Raw genomic sequence first — 24,440 nt, 5'->3', positions numbered from 1 at the left:
CCCCAGAAAGCACACGGACAGCTTTCCAGGAACATCTGCATTTTTAAAACACAGATGCTCTTGGGATAAAAAGCTGTCTGGATCTGCCCTTGGGCAAATGGGAGCGGAAGTCCAAATGACTTGGAGGGCTCCATGCTGGAAAGTTTAATTATTTGTTTATGGACATGTTCTGGCCTTCTTTTGAGAAGGTAGAAAATATCTTGAAAGCCAGAGTGGTGTAGTGGTTAGAACATTGGGGTATGACTCCTGAGACCAGGGTTCATATCTTTGCTCAGCTGTGGAAACTCACTGAGTGACCTTTTACAAATCACGCAGTCTCAGAGGAAAACAGTGCAAACTCCCTCTGAACAAATCTTGTCTTATTGTAGGGTTACCACAAGTCAGAAGCAATTTGATGTTACACAAGAGCAACATCACAAAATATTTTCTTTGTCAGTCCCCAGAAATATCTCATTTAGACATTAGGACAGGCAGACTTCTTTTCCCCATGGACTTCCTCTTTTTTCAACTGTTTTCCTCCTTTTCCCACTTCCAAGTCGATTTCATGTCAATCTCATGCAAACTTTGTATTTATTCATTGTTAGATGCATTAATCAGCATATCCTCTTACTGACTCAAGTTGAGCACCAAATAGAAATGTAGGCAGTATTTTCAGCACATACTCAAATAGTCCATGTTCAAATTGAATTCATCTTGTCAAATACTTTTTTCTTTCATGGAATGTGTTTTAAGCCCGGAATTGTACTGCCTTCTGACTTCAAATTGAATCAATTTCCTTGTTTGATCTGGCAGACACAGATTCTGTAAATACATTTAAACAAACAAACAAACAGCCGCAACACACTGAATATCTCGCACATCTCTATTAGATTTTGGTCAACTCAATACTTCATTTTAAGAAAATAATGGAATTTTCTTCTTTCAATATTTTTGAAACTTTGCTGATTTTAGTCTTGTTTTGGGACAAAAGCAATGGCTCAGTGATAACACTCCATATAGAAAATTCCAGACTTGTTGCCCAGCATCACATTTATTAAAAAAGAATAATGAAAGTGTGAGAAAATGCTTTTTTTAAAAAAAAATCCACCCAAAATGTACTGCATTTCCTCAGACTACAGGTTTTGATATGCTTGGCAGGTTTGGGCTTTAAAATGGCTTAAAAGATTATGACAGTTTAATGAGTCAAGGCATCTGTAAATGCTTATCCTGTCCAAAGGACTTAAGGCAGCTCAGGCACTTAATGCTGTCTTAAGGTATAAAACTATAGATATTCCGTTTTTTCCAAACTCGTTCTGTCATTGTACATAGCCTTGTTTTCTTCCCTTTGAAATGTGCGAGCAGGAATCATGTGATTTGGCTACCCCAGGATTTTTTCTTGATGCTTTTTTGAAACAGTCCCTATATTTTTGTTTGACTATAAGACTTTATGGACTTTGGCGATCAGCGCTTGAATCCCTGCTCAGTCATGAAATCCACTGGGTGACCTTGGGCAACTCACACTCTCAGCCTCAGATGGAGGCATTGGCAAACCTCGTCTGAAATGAGATTTATCAAGGAAGTCCTATGAAAGATTTGCCTTAGAGAAGTGGTTCTCAACTTGTTGGTCCCCAGGTGTTTTGGCTACAACGTCCAGAAATCTCAGCCAGTTTATTTCTGGGAGGTGAAGGCCAAAACATCAGGGGACCCACAGGTTGAGAACCACTGCCTTAGAGTCTCCATAATAAAAAATGACTTGAAGATACATGACACAATTTCCCAGCTCTCTAGATGTTCTCAAGGGACAACCTTCACAATCCTCTATCATTGACCAGGCTGCCATGACCTAATGGGAACAACATTTCAATAGCTAGTGGATGATATATTTCATAACACTGAGCTAAAAATTTGATATAATAAAAGTGTTGTATTGAATGATACAAATGTTTCTCATTATCTTTCATGACCTTCCATAGATCCTAGATCCAAAAGACATCCTAGCTATCAAAAACTGTGATCCCAAAATAGCTCAGATTATAATCACACCAGGCTATCTATGATAAAATGCCAAAAATACATTGTTATATGAATCCTGAATACACATTGCTGATACCTGACTCTAGGCCAGGCAACCCAGATTCATCCTGGGAAGATCACTGAACTCTGCCAAAAGAGGAGTTTTCTGGCTTCGTTGGACAGAACAGAACAAATTTCAAAAGAAAGAGAGGTTAGAACTACAAAGGAGAAATGAATTATTGTGCTCTTCTTTTATAGGCTTTGTTCATGAAATTTCCATTGACCTTTCTTGTGTATGTGTGTGGAGTAGCTAAGACCTCAATTTTCTACCTGCATGAAAACCACCTTGCTGTTACGTTCAAAACTAAAGATGCAGACCTGTCTCTTTGTCACTCTAGTAGACGATTGCTTTATCATCTCTGTTTGATGAAGAAGCTGGAAAGCTTTGAAAGCTACTATAATGATTTTTGCACCTTCTGGAAACCATCAATGTATATTTGGAGTTTGGAGTTTGTTTAGTGATTAAGTAACTATTTGTGCCACTTAGCATTCATGTAATGCTTTGATTTCACCATTCTCATATATATTTAACAATAAAGGGAGATTTTTTCATACCTATAATGTAAAGTTATTGGCTGTGAAATATAATGTTTCCTAAAACCAACATGCGAGCTAGCATAGTGTAGTGATTTGAGCACTGGACAATGGCTTTGGAGACCAGTGTTCAGTTTCCTGCTCAGCCATGGAAACCTACTCTGTGATCTTGGGCAAGTAATATAGTCTCAGCATCAGAGAAGCCAGGGATGGGTTCAGTTTAGGATCAGAAATGACTTGCAGATACAAAACAACAAAGTCACTTTAGGTCAGGGATTCTCAACTTGGCCTACAACTCCCAGAAATCCCAGCCAGTTTACCAGTTATAATAATAATAATAATAATAATATTTATTTATTTGATCAGTCATATGACCATTTCAAAATAGAACACAAGTAAAAAACAAGGCAACAAGGTGATAAGTCAGAATCTTATTTTCCTGGTTCTTCTTTCAGGAAATCTGCTCTTTTCTTAATAGCTTTCAGAATAAAAAGGCTTACTCTGATTATGTTGGATCTTTCCTGCCCTTGCAAGAGGGATGTCAGAATAGCATTTCTGTTGGGGGACCTGCAGTTGGATAATAATGGATGTAAATATCTGTCTCGCAGTTCGGTGTATGCTGGACAGTCAATTAAGAAATGGTCAATGTCTTCCACTGTTTGTTCTCCCCAGATGCAGAATCTCTCATTTCTTGGGATGTTACAGTAACGCCCGGTTTGCACCATAGTACCGAGTTGTTCAAACCTAGCCCTAGTATATATTCTTCTTAAGGGTAGAGGAAGTGGAATAGTTAGGTAGTGCTCTAAATGAATATTCCTTTTGTGGGAAGCTAAAAACCTTGTGGCTGAAGACCTACCTATGCTCTCTAGGTCCAGCTGTGCATAGACATCCCGAATGTGCCGCTTGAGCATTTGCCCTGCCCCCCAGTTTACCAGTTGTTAGGAGTTCTGGGAGTTGAAGACCAAAACATCTGGGGAACCATAGGTCAAGAGCCACTGTTTTAGGTGAATTTGGAAATGTCCCAGATTTCATCTAGTCTTACAGTGCACTCTCATTTATATTTAATCAGAGAGAAATTCCTTTGTGGTCAGTGCAATCTCAGACAATATTTTCAGAGTGTAGACATATCTCACTCCATATCTTAAAAGTTCAATATGGTTTTTCTCAGCTTTTTTTCTAATTCATGCCATTACTAAAATTTATAAACATATTCTTAGAAATTATAAATACTTTAATTATTCTCTTTTTGCCCAATCCTTAAATTTAACAGCTATTTTGTGACAGGTGCTACAAGTTGCTCTATAATTCCTAGTGTTTGTGGGCAAACACTAGTCTGCTTTAATTCAATTTTATTGTAAATTTAGAAGATGTTCAGAGAACAAATTCCTCAGTTTCATAAGAACTACCTATGGAAAGTATGAAATATTTTATACGTGGGCAAGATACATGCTTTTGCAATCATCTTAGAGGCCAGATTAACCTACTGCTCATCTTTAAATGTTCTGAGTAGAGGAATAGACTGCTAACATGAGTGGAAAGTCATGTAAATGTGTAGAGGACAGTGGCAAAGATAGTCAGTGGTATATCATTATGCCTGGAGAAGAGTGAGTGAAGATGACAGAATTCCTTGAATACATGAAGAGCTCTCACTTAGAAGCAGGCAAATATTTGCCTTCTGCTTATCTTGAGGGTAGGACAAGATATAGTGGACTTAAATTATCAGTTAAAGTTTGAATGACACAAAGAGTCATCTGACTGTGTTGGAGAGATTCAAATAGAAGCAAGGTGGTCTATTTTGTGAATGCTATAGCTCTGCATTTTCTGAAGAAAGAAATTGGTCTAGATAGTCATAGGTTAAGTAAAGGTTTTTCCCAGACATTAAGTCCAGTTGTGTATGACTTTGCGGGTTGGTGCTCCATTTCAAAGCCGAAGAGTCGCCGTTGCCCGTAGACACCTCTAAGGTCATGAGGCCGGCATGACTGCATGGAGCACTGTTACCTTCCTGCCAGAGCGGTACCCACTGAGCTACTCACATTTGCATGTTTTCAAACTGCTAGGTTGGCAGAAGCTGGGGCTAACATTGAGAGCTTACGGTGCTCCCTGGATGCAAACCTGTCATCTTTTGGTCAGCAAGTTCAGCAGCTCAGCGCTTTAACCCACTGCACCACCAGAGGCTCCATCTAGATAGCCATATCTTCCAATATATTTGTAGACGAAAACTAGGGCCCCATCTACACTGCCATATAAAATCCAGATTGTTTGCTTTGAATGGGATTATATGACAGCCTAGGACACATGTACTACCTCATCATAAAGCCCTAGTGAAGCGTCCCACTTTGCCAGGCTTTTGGGGAGGAAGAAACAAAGAGCAGCAAGGTGAATCTGTGCCCTGAGCACAGCTCCCTCTTGGTCAAACTTTTCCCATTGCCATATGGGGAGGTTCCGTGCTGGCTCCATTGGACACAGCACAATGCGGGAAGCCTTCTGTGTTGTTGGGTAAAGTGTTCGGCAACACTTTCACCCCAGTTGGGGGAGTGGCCTACGCTGGAAGTCACATGATTTTGTGTGATGTCTGGCATCAGCCTCCATCCCCCAGATGGGGTGAAAGCATCCTAGGATGCTAAAATCACCCTGTCTGAAGGGGTGGGCAGTCAAGCAATATCAGACTGCCTCTTTGTGTTGTGACATAGTGCAGGCCTTGTAACCTATTTTATAGAGATAATATTTATGAATAGTAACAGCAGATGGGCATATGACCATCAAACATCTGATCCACCTGGGTAATTCAAGTAAAGACTCTTCATGAGGGTCTTATACTTGGTGAATTCCACAACCATGAAGATTGATGACTTATTAGTACACATAGTATGATATGAGTGTTTGAAAAAAAGTGTTTTTGTTTGAGATATACTCTAAAATCTGTGCACAAGAGTCACTGAAGCAGTTTTAAAACAGGCTGCCACACTTTCATTCTCTACCACCCTAATAGCCTTTTGTACAGCTTTCTCCTGTTTCTGCTTTTTCTCCCCATCAGCAACAACAGCTGTTTTATGCTGTGCTGACACTGCATGCCTTTGAAGAGCAGAGCACTGCTTCGGAAATTGTACCGTTCTTAACAATGGGAAGTGGCCCTCCCTACTGAACTGGTATAGTGCGCAAGTTGTTTTATTTTTATCTCCATTGAAGTGCAGCCAAGGCAAGCCATGAAACCATTGAGTGTGGAAATGTGTCTCTGTGGCTGGTCTAATGCAAAGGTCTGATTGAGAACTGGAGGAGTTAGCTTGGCCTTGATCGCTTCATTCATTACGTCTAATGATAGGAACTTCATTTATGTGGCATCTGCTTCAGCCTATGGAAGTAATAGCTCTGTTTTGCTAATGTTGCAGCAGAGAGCTATCTCACTCCCAACCCTCCAGACCTTTCCAAGATGGATCACAAGCTCATCACTTCCACTCTGGTCCTATAACTATGCATAATTGTGACAGAGAATAGAGCGGCTTGCGGTGGCAGAGCTAAAGCAAACCTTGCAAAGAGAAAATGATGAATCCATCATGCTATGAATTATGTCAGTTTACCAGTTTTTTATGCTTGTGGGATTACTGGAAGGCTCCTCCTTGCCTGTGACAGGGTTGTACATATATTACTCATATAACTGTTACTATAATTCAATAATTGTTACAAAAAGGATACATTTTGAGGTGCATTGAAAGGTTTGAATATGTCACTATGCAAGAAGGGGGATACTGGAAAAGCTAGCCTAAAAATAAGTACTCTACCATAGCAGCCAGAATGGGAGAACACTGGGATCCCCATGAAAGGGTAGGCTGTAACTGCAGTAATTGTAGTTACTCGTATAATAAAACATTGTACTGTAGTCTAGCACAAGTACCTGGCTTCACATAGGTTGGACTAGATCTTATATGGTTGATTCTTTGAGTAAGGTACAGTAGCTAGAATGTCATGATTTAGACATAACTTTGATATTCTGCAAAGACACAGAATGGGGGATGGCTGGCTCAACAGCAGTACATGTGAAAAAGTTCTTGGTGTCCTCCTGGACAAGTTAAACATGTGACAGCTAAAAGCCAATGGGATTTTGGCCTGCATAAATAGGAGTCTTATTTCTAGATCCAGGGAAATCAAGCTACCCCTCTATTCTGCCTGGATCAGACTACACCTGGAATACTGTGTCCAATTCTGGGCACCACAATTGAAGGGAGATGTTGACAAGCTGGAGTGTGTCCAGAGGAGGGTGACTAAAATGATTAAGGGTCTGGAGAACAAGCCCCATGAAGAGTGACTTAAAGAGCTGGGCATGTTTACCCTGCAGAACAGAAGGCTGAGTGGAGACGTGGTGGCCATGTATAAATACATGAGGGGAAGTAATAGGGGGATGGAATAAGTGTTTTCTGATGCCCTGGAGACCAGGACATGGAATAATGGCTTCAAACTACAGGGAAGGAGATTCCTTTTTGAACATGAGGAAGAAACTTCCTAACTGTGAGTGCTGTTCAGCAGTGGAACTCTCTGCCCCAGAGTGTGGTGGAGGCTTCTTCTTTGGAGGCTTTTAAACAGAGGCTGGATGGCCATCCAGCCTCATGTGATTTGGCAGGGGGTTGGACTGGATGGCCCACAAGGTCTCTTCCAACTGTATGATTCTATGATTCTGTAGCTATGATGCAGATAATAATCAGTTGTAACCATGACTTATTCTGTTTCTGAAACCAACTTTATAGAATTGGCAAGAAGATAAAATAAGCGGAATAGCTACTATGAAATAGAGAACAAGGTATCAGATCTTTCTAATCTTGAAGGCTACACTGGTTGGCTCTGGTTAATATTTGGATGGGAGACCACCAAGGAATTTTAGGCTCCAGAGGCTAAAAACCAGATGGACGGGGGTTTAGGGAGATTAATCCAAAAAAGTTATTCCAGATTTTAAGAAAATATGTATACTGCCTTGAGCCTCCCTTCTGTCTTTCCTCTACCCATGGTGAACATAATCAGTTGATGTTAATCTAGTAATCATAATTAAATAAACTTGGAAAAACAAGACAACATTTAAATTTCAGAGCTGAGATGGATCTGAGACTAGATGCAATTTTAATTTTTGTCTTTGTTTGGCTGTGCATCAATTTTAATGCATCTATTTATAAGAATTAATATGTAAATAAGTACATTCTTTCCTGGGTGATGCCTTTCATCCTCCTGAGAGCATTTATTTGCCTATTTCTTCTCACTGATTGCCGATCAACACAATAAAGATATACACTGCATGTAAAACATAACACAAACACATATAAAACAGATATTGATGTTAGAAAACTGCATCTCCTTGTAAACAAAAATATAGACTGAAGAGATCAATGCTTTTATGAGTCAGTAGTGTATTATAGATATGGTCTTTTAAGTTCTTTCTGCTACTTCACTTGACCTTGAGTGCTAACAAAACAGAGTACCACTGCCCTTGTTGTGGTAGGAGCTGTTGCAGAACAGACACATTTTGTCCAAAACTCATATGAGAACTTTCCCTTGCTGTAGCTATATTAATAGATATATTGCTATAAATGTGTTGCTGTTATGTGTTATCAGATTGGGTTTGGCTTATGACAATTTGTGGATGGGAGACCTCTAACCCAGTTCAGATGTTTCAAACTCTGGGCAACAGCTTCCTTCATTGCATCAACATACCTCTCCTGTGCTCTTCCTATTTTCCTACTGTTTTCAGCTTTCCCTAGCATTATTCTCTTTTCACTAATCAATACATTGCTCTTATGTGCCTGCGAGGCCACTCCGACTTAATGTTGATCCTATCGTATGATTTTCTTGGCAAGATTTCATCAATGGGGTTTGTCTGTGCCCTCTCTGAGGCTGAGAGAATGTGACTTACCCAATGTCATTCACTGGCCTTCCATAGAGTCATCATCCAAACTATGACATCATGTTGAATGTTTTGATATCTATATAGAAACCTATATCAATATTGATATTTACATCTGCATAGACATATGCATAGATACTAGGCCTGGGCGGTTTCGTTTCGTTAATTCGTAATTCGTTAATAATTCGTAAATTTTTCCAATTACAAAACAATAACGAACCATTCTGGAGCAATCATTAAAAAAACCGAATTTTTAAACACGTTTTGTAAATGCTTCGTATTTCGTTATTGTATTCGTTTCGTTATTGTTCTGAGGTCGTTTCGTTATTATTTCCGCATGTCTGGCCCAGTTTTATGGTTTAATTAGTGAAAAAAAATTATAATATCACACCAACAGTCAACAACAGAGGGAGAGGGAAGCTTCAGAAGTTTTTGGAGGTTTTTTAGCGTATTTTGCGGTCGCGTCCGCCATTAACGAATCGATTCGTTATTGTTTCGGAAATCGATTCGTTAATTTTTTACCATTTACGAAATTTCGTAAATATCAAACTTTTTAAAAGGAAAATTTTGTAATTATTTTAAATATCGAAACAAAAAATCCCCCCAAATACAAATCGATTTTAGAAACAAATTTTTGCGTTGTTACCCAGGCCTAATAGATACATGTGTAATCAATGGCCATGTTATGGATGTTATGGCATCACTAACCTAACATTGATGGCGTAGTTTATATTTGTATACGGTGGATGTGCATATGTATGTGCATGCATGTGTTTGTGTATGTATAAAGGGCCATAACTCAGTGGTAAAACACTTGCTTTGTATTTAGAATGTGCTGGGTTCAATATCCAGTTTCTGGGTGAATTTGAGTAAAGACCCTTCTCTAAAACCCAAGAGAGCAGCTGAAAATATTGAAAGAAATTGACTGACTCGGTATAAGACAGCTTCCAGCACTGATCTATACAATTTGTGAACTACCAGACCAACATATCTTTTCAGCATAGTCACCTTTGCCTGAAGGGCAATTAGCTTCCAGTGTTTTGCTTTGCTTTTTAATTTATTGGCTGTCTAGGACAGCAAAAACTGGAGTGGGTGTTATTGTTAATCATCCACTAATGTGCAGGGTATACTGCACCTGGTTATGTTGCAAATTGTGCATACTTATACAGACCTACCTATTCACTGAAAAAGTTTGATCCAAAAGATGTTACTTTAGATTAAATAAGGAATTTTGTAGGGTTGCAGTATCTGTTCTGGGCACCTTGTGTGTATGTGTGTGTGTTAGTTAGAGAAAAATACTGAGCAAAATGGATTGATCTGCAGATATGGCCCATAAAAAGAAATTGTTCCAAAGGTATAAAATAATGAATACCATCTGGTCATCATAAATCTGGTAAATTAGCTGAATGTTAGTGCTTCTCTCAAGATGTCTGTCTTTGAAATCAGCATATCAGAAACTATGGGAAATCCATTTATTAAATAGAGTAACTCTTAATAGAGAGAACTATTAGGTGTCACAGAGCTGAACCCCCTTGACTCCTTCCCAAAAATATTTGCTGGCATTACCCTCTAAGCTCCTTAGTTTCTTTTCAAACTACGTAACACAACCTGTGTGGAGTCATCTTTGAAACTAGTGCCACTGGTTTCAAATACTGCAGTCAAATTGTTGATCCTATTTGGTTACAAATAACATGTGCCCCCTTTGTTATCGCTTTTTCTGGGCATGATCCAGTGTTGGACCTCCACTGGCTGAATAACAGAAACTGGTTGAAAGTGGGAAATTTCCCTTCCAATTGGAATGGAAACTTTATTGTACCCCGCAAAACCCATTACAGAAGACTGGAAAACCCACTAAGCATGTTTATTTGTCTGGTCAAAGGACTGGGAGAGGGAGGATAAGGTAACAGGAAGAATGTTCTGATGTTTTGGTAGCGAGGTATCCACACTGTCCAAATATAGCATTACAATAACACTTTAACTGATGCGGCTCTGTCCTGTGGAATCCTATAGGGAGGATTGGGAATTATTAGTATTTTAATGCACTCATAGAAAAGATGGAAGAGGCCATCTAGTCCAACCCCAGGCAAGGATGCACAATGAAAGCATTCCTGACAGATGGCCCTCCAGGTTCTCTTAAAATCTTCACAGAGGAAGACTCCCTCATACACCAAAGGTATAGTCCATGGTTGAAGAGCTATGACTGTCAAGACATTCTTCCTAATGCATTAGAACTCTCTGGTGAAAAACTACAAATCCCAGTATTTCGAAAGATAAAGCCATGTCATATACTGTATAAAGCATTATAACTACACATATAAAAGAGACTGCACAGTGTGGACATGCCCTAGGGCTGTGCCAGTGTCATATTATTTCCAAGCACAATTCAAAACAGTAGTTATGATTTACAAAGTACTATGTGACTGAAGGAACATGTGCTTCTTTCATTATGTCAAGGAGCCAGCCTATTTGAAACATTACATTTTTCCTCATGATGAAAAAATTCCCAGGCTTTTCTCTTGGTCCCACCACTGCCTCAGTAGGAACACAAGAGAGAAAATGATTCAATAGTGGCTGCTCCCAGGCCTCAGAATGCTTTTCCAAGGTTGACTAGATTGACATTCTCCCTGTTGTCCTTCCTCTGGCAATCAAATAATGTTTTATTCAGATAGGTTTTTGCAATTTCCCTGGCAGCTTCCATTCAATCTCAGTGCAGCAAATTCAGATTTCTGGCAGAAGCTTAAGGGAGTTATCCAGGATGTTAAATTCTATTCTGCTGACAGGGGAACCACCAGCCACTACTGGGCTTTTGGTATCTAAGTTGGTTCATTCCTGAGAGCTGTTTGGACTGGCTGTGACTTCTCTTTAGTGATGCTGTTTTAATAATTTAAACATCCAGTTTATGGTTTTGTGGTATTTATTTTTGACTCCTTGCTTGCTTCTGGCAGGAGTTTCCCCAGATATAAATAAACTAGTGCAACACAACAGAGCTATCCTGATGCTGGAGATTGAACGCAAGATGCAAGGCATGTGCTTTTCCAATGAGCTATGCCACCTCTATTGCCTTCTAATACTGAGCAGCATTCCATAACCTTCTCCTAGACCTTTGACTCTAACTGTGTTTATTGTCACTGTTCAGTACTATATCTGATGCTATATTACATTGATGGAAAACCATCTTGAGAGTTTGAAATGTAGTAAACAGATCTTTTGCATATGTGGCAATCCTGTGGGACATTTGTCACTGCAGTGGCATGCAAGTAACATTTTTCATTTATGTTCTTATTTGTTCCTTTATTTTTTGCTTGTATTTCATGTTGTTAAATTGTTACGGGGAGAAAGCATAATTCCTCCATCAACCCATCACTCTGAATATCTAATATAGTTTCATATGAATGACTTCATACATCATTGTCAGGGCAAGAATGGGTTGTCTGTAAATACATTTATTACAAACACATTTTAATGGGCAACTGTGTGGGAGAGCTGACATTTCTTAATAGGTTGCTTAAAGTGAAGAAGTTGAAAAAAGCTTTCGGAAGGAAAAATATCCAAGAGGTACAATTTGCCCTGGAGAAGAATTAAACAATGTGTGGGATAGAACTGGAGCAATAGGCATTCTGTGTATTCATTAAAATAAATAGTTTCTGGCAACTGGCGTTAAAGCAAGTTTCTAGCTCCTATGGCAGATAAGAGGAGAAACTATTCTCCTACAACAAACAAGTGTTCTTTCTCCCATCTGTGGACATTCTACAGATATATAAACCCCACTTGTCTATATTTGTGGAAAACTCACAACAAACAATTCAGGAGATAATTGTTTGTTGTGAGTTTTCTGGGCTGTATGGCCATGTTCCAGAAGTATTCTTTCCTGATGTTTCACTTGCATCTATGGCAGGAATCCTCAGAGGTTGTGAAGTCACCTCACAACTTCTGAGGATGCCTGCCATAGATGCAGGCTTCTGGAACATAGCCATACAGCCCGGAAAACTCACAACAAACCAGCTAGGAGAGAATGCTTGTGGAACATGGCCATACAGCTTGGAAAACTCACAGCAACCCAATGATTCCAGCCATGAAAGCCTTCAACAACATAGAGAACCTATTGTCATTCTTTGGAGTCTATGGCTGGGAGTTGTAGTGAGCCCCCAGTGGTGCAATGGGTTAAATCCTTGTGCCAGCAGGACTGCTGACCAACAGGCCAGCAGTTCAAATCTGGAGAGAGCTGGTTGAGCTCCCTCTGTCAGCTCAAGCTCCCCATGTGGGGACATGAGAGGAGCCTCTCACAAGGATGGTGAATCATCAAAACATCCGGGTGTCCCCTGGGCAACATCCTTGCAATCGGCCAATTCTCTCACACCAGAAGCAATTTACAGTTTCTCAAGTTGTTCCTGACATGGAAAAAAGTCCAAAAAAATAACATTCCCAAGCTGTGTTGTAATCATGGTGCAACTATAAACCAACATTTCTCTGGACTGAGCATAGAGGAAACAAAATTTGGATTTGTAGCAAATTGACAAGAGACTGTGTTCTATTCTAGCTATGCTGCAGTATCCTTATATCATGTTTCAATCCATCAACTTTATGGAGGTAAATTGCACAGTAGTTTGGGCTCTGGAGGAGTACATGAGCCAAAAGTGGAGACAGATGGCCATTATTTAACTTTGACAATCCTATATTTCTGCAGTACAGATAAGAAACCTTTATATATGCTTGCAGGAATAAGACAGAGGGAAAGTATCAGTTTCATCAAATGGTGAATCATAAACTTACAGGAGAAGGGGGAGAGTTCTAAAACAGTTTTCTTTTTTTAGAACGTAGGCTTTACAGATTGGGAGATACCAGTAATAAAACTGAAATTTTCATATTGTAGTCCTCCTATTATAATTGGAAATAGAGTTATGTGGAACAAAGGCTTATATTTCCCCGAAATACACTGGAAACTGCAAAATATTTCAAAGAAATGGAATGGAACTAATGAGTGTTTCATGAAGTTTAAAAATTACTGAAATCAGAACTAGATACCACTGTGATACAAAAAAATGTGCATATGTAATTCAGCATTTCTTTATCCAGCGATAACTATATAACTCATACAGCCTTTGCTTTATCATTGCTCATCATTGTCAAGGAACTTAAATCACTGTTGTGTAGGATTTCCATGCCTAGATCTGTATTGTGTTTGTGTGTGTGTGCGTAGAGCACCCTGCCCTGCCCCTGCCTAGACGATTCACATTCTTATTTAATTGTGTGGTTCATTGCCATAGGCAGGTTTTCCAGCTTAGTCTTCATCACAGAGATAAAGCAGGAAACTAAAACCATACATTTTCAGAACAGACAGCTACACTGATCAACATTTTTTTGGTTTCGAAATATACAATACTTTCAATTCTTAATACTAGTGTGGAACAACAATGGGAAGCATTTGGTCTTTAGAAATTTTAGTCTACTGCTCCCATAGTCCCTGAACACTGATCTTGCAGGGTGGACCTCCAAGTGTTGAAGTTCAAAATATCTGGAATGAACAATGGTTCTCCATTCCTGCATGGATTTATAGAACTAACAGAAATAATAGAAAAGTTTGGTACTACTATAAATATGACACTATCTTTAAACCCAGTTTTGACCTTGCCAAGATTAGTTCAGATGTGTTTTTATACAACGAGGCTATTTTTCTCGTCATAATCTTCCCAGGAAGAAATAGAATTTTCAAATCACTAGTCAGCATTTTTATAAGCCTTTGTTCTATCAGTGATAATAAAGTTCTCCATTTTGGTGTTCCTAGGATGAATTTTTATCTGCCCTGAGATGATGAGCAGGTTAACAGTGCTCATCAGACTGGAGCTTATTAAAATTGTAATAGGTAGACCAAAAAGTGTGTGAATGTGTGGGAGCTTTTGCTTTTAGTACAGCTCTAGAGTTTCCATCAGAAAGGGATTTAGAGATGCTGCAGAAAGAAGCTTTCAAAATGGTGTCAAGTGAAATTTTTTCAACTATACTCAAGCACATACCCATTTGAACATCTGTCCATTCATACAGCTAGCCCTCACCTTATCAGGTGAAGCAATGGTCTATCTATTCAGACATTATGTTAAACCACAATGCAAAATTAAGACTCACTGGAGTAATTTTGGGATGTGCTCATGGGGTGTGGATATGTAGAGAGAATCTGTTCTGCTCATGATTTGTGTTCTGCTAGTGCAGTGTTTCTCAACCTGGGGGTCGAGACCCCTGAGTGGGTTGTGAGGGGGGTGTCAGAGGGGTCACCAAAGACCATCAGAAATGACCATCAGAATGACTACAGCTCCCATATTTCTGATGGACTTAGGAACCCCTTTGGCAGAGAAAGCTAAAGATCTCTCTGGCTGTTCTTCTCTTCCTTTTTGGAAACAGACAGCAAATCCTCCCACCAAAAGCCCTCCACCTGGATGTAGGTGAACTAACACTCCAAAACTCAAGGTCAATGCCCACCAAACCCTTTCAGTAATTTATGTTGGTCATTGGAGTTCTGTGTGCCAAGTTTGGTTCAATTCCATCATTGGTGGAGTTTAGAATGCTCTTTGATTGTAGGTCAGGCCCGTAGCCAGGATTTCATTTCGGGGGGGGGGGGGGGGGCTGAATTTTTTTTCAGGGGGGGTTTCGGGGGGGGCTGAGTTTCGGGGGGGGGGCTGAGTCTGAGTGAAAGAGGGTCTAGCCTAGCAAACCTTTTGTATCATTACCCCAATACCCCCATGCATATGGGATAATATTGAGTATGGTGATCAGATCATGATATGAATAAACATAACAGTTTAAATAATGCACCAGGAAGGCCTTTTCGCGAACCACCATGAAAATTTCGGGGGGGGGGGGGGCTGAAGCCCCCCGAGGCCCCCCCCCCCCGGCTACATGCCTGTTGTAGGTGAACTATAAATCCCAGCAACTACAACTCCCAAATGACCAAAGCAATCCCCTCCAACCCCACCAGTATTCACATTTGGGAGTATTGGATATTTGTGGCAAATTTGGTCCAGTGAATGAAAATGCATTCCGATTTTTACATTACGATTCCCAAAGTAGCAAAATTATAGTTATGAAGTAAAAAAAAAATGTTTTTATGGCTGGGAGGTCAGAACATGAGAAACTGTATTAAAGGGTCGTGGCATTAGGAAGGTTGAGAAACATTGTGCTAGTGAATAGCCATGGTTTGCTATTTCATACATGATGCCAAATGATAATTAAGCTTCCTCAGCCATGCTTTGGCACAATATCTGAAACCACCCATTGTTCAGGATATCTTGTAAACAGATTGGTTATTATCCTTTAAAATGTTAGTGATTGTAGAAAACAACAGGTCAACTTATTTCTCAGTCACATTCATACTCTTCAGTCTCTTGGAGTTAATACGGTCTTCTTCTTCTTCTTTTTTTTTTTAAAGGTGCCTGATTTTTATATACTTATCTGCAATACATCTTTTTCTATGTGAAACAAGCATTCTTAAATGCATCTTGATGCTTTTTCGAGGGAGAAGGCTGGAATCACAAAATTAAAATGTTTAAAAACCAAATAAGGCCTGCATTTCAAGGCATGTATTATTCCAGGAATTATGAATTATTTTAGTTCACTTAAATTTGTGGACCAAATGACATGTTCAACACTGGAGTGAGAGAATCTCTGTTAGGGTGCTTGGTGCAGTTGATGTGATATAGATCAAAATGTCTCTTTGAAAGAAGAAGAAGGAGTCAATCTGCATTTCCCCAGCAAGGAAAGCCCCTGCAAGTAGGACCAAAGAAATTGGATTTAAATTGATTTGTCTTACACAAGGCTCCCATAGCAGTTTGACATGCTATCTGTAAATGTTAAGGGACAGCCGTATCAGGCTCCCAGGGCATTTGTTCATAGCTGGTAAATAGCCTTCAAATACACTTGTAACACATAAAATAGCGTTCTTTATACAGCATCCCTGGTTAGCATAAAAATCCCACACCCAATGGAGTTGCTATGGTTTTCTTGTATTTTTGTGTTGTAAGCTTTGTTATATGTATTGCTCGTATTCAAGGTGTGTAGGTATGATGGATATCCTTTGCAATTTTGCAGCACTGGTAATTCCTGCCTTTCAAAATTTGATTACCATTTGCTGTGCTCAAGCTGAGTAACTGAACTGAAGAGATCTCAGAGAAAGACAGAATGTGGCCTGATATAGATATGATGTTTCTGAGCTCCTAAACATGGTTAGGAAACTGAAGTTGTATCCATACTGTGGAATTATAGCAGTTTGAAACCACATTAATTGCCACGTCTTACGGGGTTTGTAGTTTTGTGATATATTTACCTTCTTTTGTCAGAGAGCTCTGGTGTGACAACAGATTACACATCTCAGGATTTCATAGGATGGCACTATGGCAGATAAAGTGGTCTCAAACTGCTATAATTCTGCAGTGTGAATGGAAAGTAAGCTCTGCTCACATACTACTCCTTACTTCTTCCCCCATTGTGATTTCCTTTTCATGGTTTGTTTTAGCCATGGGATGGTATATCAGCTGCTTTACTTTTCTTTCTCATATTAATGTCAGCCTCCTACTGTGAATTCTGGTTGCAATCCTGGTTTGCTTTATCCATGGTTGGGATCCATGATGTCACAGCTCAGGATAGATTCACCTTGCTCAGAACACCACACCAAGGCTGAAGGTTTTGTAGTTTACTGAAGAAAAAACAAAGTCTTTAACATAAAAGTAAGGTTTCAAAAGTTCAATGGCAAAAGCAGTCTTAAATGCAAAGGCAAAGTTTCCAAAGTTCAATGGCAACAATATGAAGCATAGTCCAAAGGCAGTGATCAAACAAGATTCCATGGCAGCATGACAGAATCCCAAGGAGCCAAGAACAAGGCAAAGTCCCAAGAAGCCAAAAACATTGCCCAAAAGCCAAGGCAATCCAGAGAAGTTACCAGGGTGTTTGCAGAAGTTGCACTGACAAAGAGCTGACTTCAAACAGCTCGTTTAATATACTTTCTCAGCATGAACGCATTCCTTTGACCTCTAACCTCTCTCTTGTTAGCAAGCCTTGCACTACGGTGAACCCTGAATTGCAAGCAATCCTCCCTATCTAAATCTGCAGAGCCTTCAAGGTTGGATATCTCATTACTCTGAGAATCGGCAGCCTGAGAATCGGCAGGCTGAGAGCTCGCCTCCTCCAACTGCACGTGGGAAGTTTAACTAAGATCAGAAAAATCTTCCAAAACATCCCTTGTCATGGGAAACTGAAACTCCTCATCTTCAGTATCAACATTGTTTGTATCAACAACAGGAACATGTTCAGGAATCTGAAACCCATCATCTTCTTCCTGAGGTTCCAGCTGAGCCACAACGCATGAACAAATTAGTGAAAAACTAAAGCATGGATGCCAACCATGGTTAATGCAAACCTTAGGATGGCTGACTGGAAGTTTCTTGAACATATAATTCTCAAAAAGTATTTTCCAGGCTGTGGAGTGAAAAATGAAAGCACGGAAACCAGTTTGAGGAATGTCCCTAGAATGGAGGGCCTGTGACTTGGAGTCTCCACAAAATATCTTTTCCGTGCTCTGAGCTACTGAGTTTGCCTTCCTCAAAGGCTGAAAGATTGTGACTTGCCTAATCTCACCCAACTGGCTTCCATGGCTGAATGAGGATTTGATCTCTAGTCTTCCAGAATCCTAGTCTCAATACCTAAACCACTACACCACATTGGCTTTCCTATGGCTCCTATTGATTTCAAAATGAATAAGTCAGTTCATAATGTCAGTTATGAAAATGTATTTACTTTTTTAAATGATTCCTGTAACAAGTTCCAGTTGAAAAGTGCTAATGTGCAATGTAGTGAAATCTCATTTTAATGGAAACCTCAGTTATATCAGTAACAAACAAACAACATTGGGAATATAACAAATTAATGGTAGATTAAATTTTTAGTTATTGATCTCATATATGTTAACAATCTTCAAAAGTTTGCAAATTTTATGTCATAATGGAAATGTATGCTTTACCTGAGATATTGGATATGTTCTTTAGAATGTTTATATCTCTATGTAAATGTGCAAGCTGGGAGGTAGATAAGTTAATGCATATTTATAGCACTAGGCATTATATCCTTCCTTTTGTTCCAGGCTAACATTTTGTACCCATGGAATAATCCCTACTAAAACTCAGTGGGGCTTCCTCACAAATAAATGCATAGAAAATAGCAATTTTAATATGTATTTTTTACTTAGATAGATTTACACATTTATTTGATGTGTACAAATAAATTTGTGTGTTAATAAATAATTTATCTTTTATTTGTTTACACTATGTATGCTAATAGGTTTGGATGGTGAACAATCACTGACTTTGTAGCAAAAAAAGGTTCATTTCTTAGCGCATGGCTTCCAATATGTTCCCCAATTAAACATAAAGTGTTTATTGATGTAGTAAAGCAGCCTGGTAGCATTGGTGGAGGTTTTATGAAAATAAATAAGAACACGATTAAAATTTAGCAATATATTGTATAATTGTGATTTCTACGCAAAATATATGTGTATGAAAGTAGTCATATATTAATTATACATATGTTTATAGCATCAATTAAACAGCTGCAATTTGAATGGGAAGGTGGTGAGAGAACTGACTATTTGGGGAAAATAAGGATGAAACTGATAGCAAAAAATCTTCACATTGGCTGGTCACAGAGTGGCACATGTGTAGAACAGTGATTTCCAATCTGTGGGACTATAATAAGGTCCACAGCTCTAGATTATTAAATATGGTTTTCTGTAGGTTAGCAGATGTAGACTATTGGATGGCCTATGTTCTGTATCAAAAACTAGAGATGATGTAGTCTATACAATGCAGTCTATACAAAATGAAGCGGGACGCAGGCTGATAGAATTTTGCCAGGAAAACTCGCTGTGTATAACGAATACTCTCTTCCAACAACCTAAAAGACGGCTTTACACATGGACCTCTCCAGACGGTCAACACCGAAATCAGATTGACTACATCCTTTGCAGCCAAAGGTGGCGGACATCCATCCAGTCGGTGAAAACAAGACCTGGGGCTGACTGTAGCTCAGATCACGAACTTCTTATTGCCCAATTTAGAATAAAACTAAAGAGATCAGGGAAAATACACAGACCAGTTAGATATGATCTCACTAACATTCCTAGCGAATATACAGTGGAAGTGAAGAACAGATTTGAAGGACTAGATTTAGTAAACAGAGTCCCAGAAGAACTATGGACAGAAGTCCGAGACATTGTTCAGGAGGCAGCAACAAAGTACGTCCCAAAGAAAAAGAAAACCAAGAAGGCAAAATGGTTGTCTGCTGAGACACTGGAAGTAGCCCAAGAAAGGAGGAAAGCAAAAGGAAACAGGGATAAGGGGAGATATGCCCAGTTAAATGCGCAATTCCAGAGGTTAGCCAGAAGAGATAAGGAACTATTTTTAAATAAGCAATGCATGGAAGTGGAAAAAGACAACAGAATAGGAAGGACAAGAGACCTCTTCCAGAAAATTAGAAACATTGGAGGTAAATTTCAGGCAAAAATTGGCATGATAAGAAACAAAGATGGCAGGGACCTAACAGAAGCTGAAGAGATCAAGAGAAGGTGGCGAGACTATACAGAAGATCTGTATAGGAAGGATAATAATATTGAGGATAGTTTTGATGGTGTGGTGAATGAATTAGAACCAGACATCCTGAGGAGTGAGGTTGAATGGGCTTTAAGAAGCATTGCTAACAACAAGGCAGCAGGAGACGACGGGATCCCAGCTGAACTGTTTAAAATCTTAAAAGATGATGCTGTCAAGGTGATGCATTCCATTTGCCAGCAAATATGGAAAACACAAGAATGGCCATCAGACTGGAAAAAATCAACTTATATCCCCATACCAAAAAAGGGAAATGCGAAAGACTGCTCAAACTTCCGTACAGTGGCCCTTATTTCTCATGCCAGTAAGGTAATGCTCAAGATCCTGCAAGGAAGACTCCAGCAATACATGGAGCGAGAGTTGCCAGATGTTCAAGCTGGGTTTAGAAAAGGTAGAGGAACGAGAGACCAAATTGCCAATATCCGCTGGATAATGGAGAAAAGCAGGGAGTTTCAGAAAAACATCTACTTCTGCTTCATTGACTATTCTAAAGCCTTTGACTGTGTGGATCATAATAAATTGTGGCAAGTTCTTAGTGGGATGGGCATACCAAGCCACCTTGTCTCTCTCCTGAGGAATCTGTACAAGGACCAAGTAGCAACAGTCAGAACTGACCACGGAACAACAGACTGGTTCAAGATTGGGAAAGGCGTACGGCAAGGCTGCATACTCTCACCCAACCTTTTTAACTTGTATGCAGAACACATCATGCGATGTGCGGGGCTTGATGAATGCAAAGCTGGGGTGAAAATTGCTGGAAGAAACATTAACAACCTCAGATATGCAGATGACACCACTCTGATGGCCGAAAGTGAGGAGGAGCTGAGGAGCCTTCTAATCAAGGTGAAAGAAGAAAGCGCAAAAGCCGGGTTGCAGCTAAACTTCAAAAAAACCAAGATTATGGCAACAAGAATGATTGACAACTGGAAAATAGAGGGAGAAACCGTGGAGGCCGTGACAGACTTTGTATTTCTAGGTGCAAAGATTACTGCAGATGCAGACTGTGGCCAGGAAATCAGAAGACGCTTACTTCTTGGGAGGAGAGCAATGTCCAGTCTCGATAAAATAGTAAAGAGTAGAGACATCAGACTGGCAACAAAGATCCGCCTAGTCAAAGCCATGGTATTCCCTGTAGTCACCTACGGATGTGAGAGCTGGACCTTAGGGAAGGCTGAGCGAAGGAAGATCGATGCTTTTGAACTGTGGTGCTGGAGGAAAGTGCTGAGAGTGCCTTGGACTGCGAGAAGATCCAACCAGTCCATCCTCCAGGAAATAAAGCCCAACTGCTCACTGGAGGGAAAGATACTAGAGACAAAGTTGAAGTACTTTGGCCACATCATGAGGAGACAGGAAAGCCTAGAGAAGACAATTATGCTGGGGAAAGTGGAAGGCAAAAGGAAGAGGGGCCGACCAAGGGCAAGATGGATGGATGGCATCCTTGAAGTGACTGGACTGACCTTGAAGGAGCTGGGAGTGGTGACGGCTGACAGGGAGCTCTGGCGTGGGCTGGTCCATGAGGTCACGAAGAGTCGGAGACGACTGAACGAATGAACAACAACAACATACAATGCAGGTATCTGAGTCAGCACCCCTAAATAATCAAACTGAATCTAACGTTGACCAAAAACTGATTTTTAACCCTTTTGGTACTAATGTTGGAGTGTAGTCCCTGGTCAAAGTGATCCCTGGTCAAAAAAAGATTAGGAATCACTGGTGTAGAATAAGCACTATGTAGTTGTGCTATATTTCATAGAGAAACCATGATTGGTCCAGCTTTATATTCAAATATGGGAGGGGAAGTGTAAGGTTATGCTGTCGAGCAGGCATGGGTAAACTTCAGCACTTCAGCTGGCAGACTGTTAGGAATTGTGGGAGTTGAAGTCCAAAATTCCTGGAGGCCAAAGTTTGCGCATGCCTGCTCTAAAATCATGTTCCTTTTAGCATCTCCTGGCAGTGATTCTTCTCCTGCTCACCTTTTGTCTGCCAACCCACGAAGAAACACACGAGAATAAAAGACACAACACCAATGCTTTGGATTCAAATTGGGCAACTTTTATTTAACGTTACCTATTTAAGTTCTTAACTTAACTCAAGGGTGTAAGGAACTGGTGTAACCTAACCCAGGTAGTATCACTACCCGTAATAACAATTTCCGGGCGAAGCACCTGGGTTTCGGTAATCAAACCGTATCACCATCAAGGGAAAGGAATGAGGAGTCTCTTCCAGAGCTCTTGTATCGAGACTCCTTCCCATTAAAGGCCATTAACTACACCTCACCCCTTTAAACTGTAGGTGAGTGTTTAACTTAAGGGTCTTTCACCCCTTAAAGGGGTGCCCTAGGTGCACACCGACTAAAGGAATTTCCCTATCTATTTACGCCACGGATTGGGGGCAAATGTCCATTTCGCCCCCATCCCCCACCAATTCCTCCAACACCCCTAAAATACCTTCCTGTAAATCTAACCGAAACCGTTGGTTGCCCAATTCCGAAAGATGTACTCCAAAACCCCGATACAACCTCTCGTCGTCACGAGTGCTGTTTGGGTGCTCAATGTAACGACCCCTCTGATGGATCAGAACAATCACATGTCCCGAGTCACTCGTTTCATGGCTCTCTCAAGCCTTCCCATGTCGCCTCTGCACTTGCGACGAGGTATGATAATCACATGGCCTGAGTCACTCGTTTTCTGGCTTCCTCAAGCCTTCCCACGTCGCCTCTGCACTTGCGACGAGGTATGATAATCACATGGCCTGAGTCACTCGTTTTCTGGCTTCCTCAAGCCTTCCCATGTCGCCTCTGCACTTGCGACGAGGTATGATAATCACATGGCCTGAGTCACTCGTTTTCTGGCTTCCTCAAGCCTTCCCACGTCGCCTCTGCACTTGCGACGAGGTATGATAGCAGACCAAACGACGTGCACCCTGGGCCATGACCACCAAATCCTTCGAATGTCCGCCCGTGCTTGCAAAAAGAGGGCTTTGCCTGTTAACAGGCCCAAATCGTTACCACCGAGGTGGATAACCAACACATCAGGAGGAGAACCACTCCCGGCATCAAACAACAAAGGGCACAAACCGTCCCAACGCAGGCTTCTCGTGCCTCTCCGTTCCACCGTTGCCGTGGAAGAGAGACCCAAGTGCTGGCCATAGGCAGTCTTTTTTTTTTTTTTCAAATAAGTTTTATTAAATTATCTACTACATACAACGAAAGAGGGAGAACATTAAAAAGAAGATAGAACAGTGCGGAAAGAAGAAAAAAAAAGGAGAAAAAAAAAAGAGAAAAAAAAGGGACAAAAAATATGATAATAAAAATAAAAAGGATTGACTTCCATCTCCTCATCAGGTGTTGTGTCTCCAAAAACCAAGTTATTCTCTTTACTTTAAAATAAAACTCTTAATTGCTTTCTTCTTTCTCGTAATTGTCGTAAAGTGTCCAATCTGTCCTCTTTATCGGATTTCCAGTATTTTTTTTCAACAAAAAAGTTAGTTCGTCCATCTCTCTTATTTCTCTGATTTTTCCAAGCCACTCTTCCTTAGTAGGAATACTATTCTGTTTCCAAACTTTTGCTAAAGTAATTCTGGCTGCCGTCGTAATATAAGTAAAGAGCCTGTCCTCATTTTCTTGTAGTTGTAACTCCAAGTCTGTAAAGCCTAACAGGTAATATTCTGGTTTCTTCTTAAAGGTTCTTTTCAAAATTTTTTGTAAATCTTCATGTACCATAGACCAATACTTCCCTATTTCTTTGCATGTCCACCACATATGGTAAAAGGTACCAATCTGTTGGCAACCTTTCCAACACTTATCAGAAGAATTTTTATTCATTAAAGATAGCTTCTTTGGGGTGGTATACCATCTGTGGAACATTTTTATCCAATTTTCTCTTAAGTCTGTTGCATACACATATTTCAACTTTTTGTTCCACATCTGTTCCCATTCCTTAAATTGTATAGGCCTTCTTATATTTTCTGCCCATTTTATCATACATGATTTCACTTGTTCACATTCCGTAAGCCAGTTCAAGAGTGTATTATAGATAACTGCAATTACTTTTTTCTTTAAATTCAGGATTTTATCCCAAATTGTTTCTTCCCATGAGAAACCTATCTTATTATCTTGCTTAATGTATTCTTTCATCTGTAGATAGTGCAGCCATGTCAGGTTAACATTTTTTTCTTTTAGATATTGATATGGTTTAATCTCCGCTGTCTTCTCTATCAAAATGTCTTTATATGTTAACCATGTTCTCCATCCCAATAATCTTCTTTGATGGGCCTCCATTGGAGATACCCATAAAGGTGTTTTGTTATAGAAGTAATTCTTGTATTTCGTCCAT

At 39.9% G+C, this 24,440-nt stretch overlaps 1 protein-coding gene and 1 long non-coding RNA gene across 7 annotated transcripts in view; both read left to right on the top strand.

Moving 5' to 3' along the window:
* Window positions 1-24,440, top strand: part of LOC137097154 (uncharacterized) — a 336,194-nt gene that overhangs the window by 168,747 nt on the left and 143,007 nt on the right. The window lies entirely within an intron of this gene.
* Window positions 1-24,440, top strand: part of MAPK10 (mitogen-activated protein kinase 10) — a 272,191-nt gene that overhangs the window by 104,744 nt on the left and 143,007 nt on the right. Inside the window, exon 3 of one of the 6 annotated variants that reach the window (XM_067468578.1) lies at window positions 5,621-5,732. The exons of the other annotated variants lie outside the window; for them this stretch is intronic. The gene's annotated coding sequence lies outside the window, so the exon portion shown is untranslated. The remainder of the gene's footprint in view (window positions 1-5,620; window positions 5,733-24,440) is intronic. 6 annotated transcript variants of the gene reach the window in all.

Source organism: Anolis sagrei, chromosome 5, assembly GCF_037176765.1.
Source record: "Anolis sagrei isolate rAnoSag1 chromosome 5, rAnoSag1.mat, whole genome shotgun sequence".
Lineage (NCBI taxonomy): Eukaryota > Metazoa > Chordata > Lepidosauria > Squamata > Dactyloidae > Anolis > Anolis sagrei.
The sequence above is the reverse complement of the archived record's forward strand: the minus strand, read 5'-3'. Positions and strand labels throughout refer to the sequence as shown.